The sequence below is a fragment of the Rhodamnia argentea genome, chromosome 1, assembly GCF_020921035.1.
Source record: "Rhodamnia argentea isolate NSW1041297 chromosome 1, ASM2092103v1, whole genome shotgun sequence".
NCBI lineage: Eukaryota > Viridiplantae > Streptophyta > Magnoliopsida > Myrtales > Myrtaceae > Rhodamnia > Rhodamnia argentea.
In genome coordinates this window covers 20949494-20952514 of record NC_063150.1, presented here as the reverse complement: position 1 = coordinate 20952514, position 3021 = coordinate 20949494, and positions in this window count along the sequence as shown.

Sequence of the window (3021 nt, the reverse complement as noted above, 5' to 3'; positions counted from 1 at the left end):
TGGGCCCAACATTTATGGATCCGCGTTGGGCCCGAGCATTAGGGAAATCAGGCAGGAACACTGGGGTTACAAGCCTGGCCTCATGCATTCAGCCCTAGCTTCTATTCCTGGGCTCTTTGTCGAGGACCAGAGAATGGGCGTTGGGGTTCATATGCTCAAGTGCAAAGGTTTTGGTCTAAGTGCCCCAATGTAATCATATTGGAAAATGGTTAGTTCATTTTTCTAAGCAATGCAAACACCAAGAAAGAGAAAAATGTTACCCAAATTTTTCTTTCGGCAAATTGATTTCTTTCATGCTAAAATATTTCAATGCTTTAGTGGTGCTAGTGACCAAAATCCTCAAATGCACCAATTCTGTAAGTTATAAGTTTTTTCACCTCCTAACATGGAAAAAGGAAGAGAGCCCCACATGTCACAAATATGATAAAAAGAATTAAAAACAAACTTTGACCCCTGAGGCACTAATTAAGTTTACTAAAATCGATAAAAATACTTCTCAACACAGTTTAGAAGTTGAATAGATTGTACATTTTTTTAAAGTATTTGCTTCGTGGGGAAAATTGCTCTTGAACTCTTACTCATTGTTTGATGTCATTTTTGAACATCTTTTTCTGCTTAATGTCATCCTTGAGTTATCTAAATTTGTTCAATGTGGTCATTAGGTCAAAACTTAAGGGACTTGTTGTGGCCATTGAAGTTATTGACTTTTCGTTCTTTTGTTAAATTCTATCCTTGAACTTTCTTTATTTGTACATTGAAGTTGTTGATTTTGGTTCTTTTTCTCTAATAGCCTTCACTTGAGCATGGTAAGGGTCATAAAATGCTCTTCAAGATAAATCTAGATGACGCTTATCTAGGACTAATAGTTTTCTACGACACTCCTTTGACAAAACAGACACACTACACATGTTCATATGTTTGAATAAGCATAATCGTGATGAATAATAAACATGTAGGTGTGGATCGGTTCTTTTCCCCATGTATAACTCGCTTAGACTCGGTTAACAATCTAAATGTTATTTGTATCAACAGACATGTTTATATACACTTAGAAGTACCTTATAACACGTAGACACAAGTATGCACTTATATCTTTAAGAATTCATATCATAAATGTTGTGCGTTGGGTAGTCCATTTACTCTACGCGTTATTATTGATTTTTAATGCTATGACATAATTAAGAAACATGTTGGGGTTGGGATTTAAATCTAATGTGACATGGCGCAATTGAGAGAGAGAGAGAGAGAGAGAGAGAGAGAGAGAGAGAGAGAGAGAGAGAGAGAGAGAGAGAGAGAGAGAGAGAGAGAGAGAGAGAGAGAGAAAAACAGTTGGGAGGATAAATTAAACAAATAACTGAATACGAGATGAAATTGAACAAAAATAATGACAAGTCATGAACCAAACAGAATATTCCATGGACAATAGATTCCGTCTATGATTTTTAATGAAATGACCACATTGAACCACCTTCTAAAAGCTCGGCGACAATAATGAACAGAAAAAAGTTCAGTGATCAATAAATAATGAGCAAAAGTTCAAGATCATCTCATAGGACTAAATTTATTTTATTTCACACTCGAAAGACTTATTGACATAACATCATTTACACGTTAATCAAAGTAATAACAACAACTAGCAAGTCCAAGACCACACAAAAAAAGGTAAAATAATTTTCCCCTCTAAGAAGAGAAATTACCTAAAAAATCCTAAAACTATTGTACTTGTTCTAATTCAGCCCAAAATATTTGAATTTGGTCAATTTAGCTCTAAACCTTTTGACTATTTACCAATTTGGTTTTAGATTTTTTTCATCGGGCCAATTGATTCATAAACCTTTTGACGATTTGCTAATTTAATCATTTCAGATAATTTTGGTCGAAAATTGCTAACAAGACGGTCTAATTAGCGTCGGTAGTCCGAGTACGCTCAATGCTAAGGTGGATAATTTTTGCAAAAAATAAATTCTTTGAATTTTTTCTTTCTTTTTTATTTTATCCTTTCCTTTCTCTTTTATATTTTTATTCCTTAGGCGATAGCCGGCCTCAGCAATAGCCGGCAAAGGTCACCTGTCGACAACGAGGGGACTAGACCAGCCCTACCGGCATCCTCTGCGGGACATCGCCGAGGTTGGCAACCAACGAAGGGAAATAAAGGAAAAAATAAAAAAAAAAAGGGAAGAAAAAGGGAAAAAAAAAAACGTACATGCCAATGGTGGCCTTGCCACATTCAATGATCAATATTGAATGAACTGCCACATCAACAATACCTTGCCAAAATTAGCTAGAATGACTAAATTGGCAAATCATTAAAATGTTTAAGATTTAATTGGCAAATCATTAAAATGTTTAAGATTTAATTGGTACAATTGTTTGTCCAAAAGAAAAACAATTGGCACAATTGAAAAGTTTAAGGCTAAATTTACAAATGGTCAAAAGATTTATGACTAAATTGGCTAAATTAAAAGATTTAGGACTAAATTGACTCAAATACAATAAATTTAGGATTTTTTAATATAATTTCCTCAAATTTTCCATTAAAATAGGTCAGAAAATTTTCGCGGGGAAAAGAGAAAAATGTCTCTGTCAAAGTGTTAAAATAATTCTGACAAAAAAGTTCGAGTATAGTATCCCTTTTTCTTGGAGGACCACGAAAAACCTCAACACCACCTCCTAGTTTTAATGACTTTTGATGCATTATTGCCTTTTTCTTACCTTCCTTCGAGCTTCAAGGGCTAGGGGATCTGTATCTAGAGACCATTTGTAGCCATCCTCTTCAAAGAGTGATTGATGAATCTGATGGTGATTTGATTGTTGTATCACAATCCGTGGAAGGAACGTCACGTTGAAGCAGCAGCGGATTATGATTTTTCAAATTAAGGTTTCACATGAAGCGATGGCGTGCGTTCAAGACATGAGGGAAATACATCGAAAATCCTGGGTTTTTGTCCTACAATGTGTGAAGAGGGAAAGTCCTAATTGTCAACTAGGGTTGGCCTCTAATGATAGCTCCTCTTGTTTTAT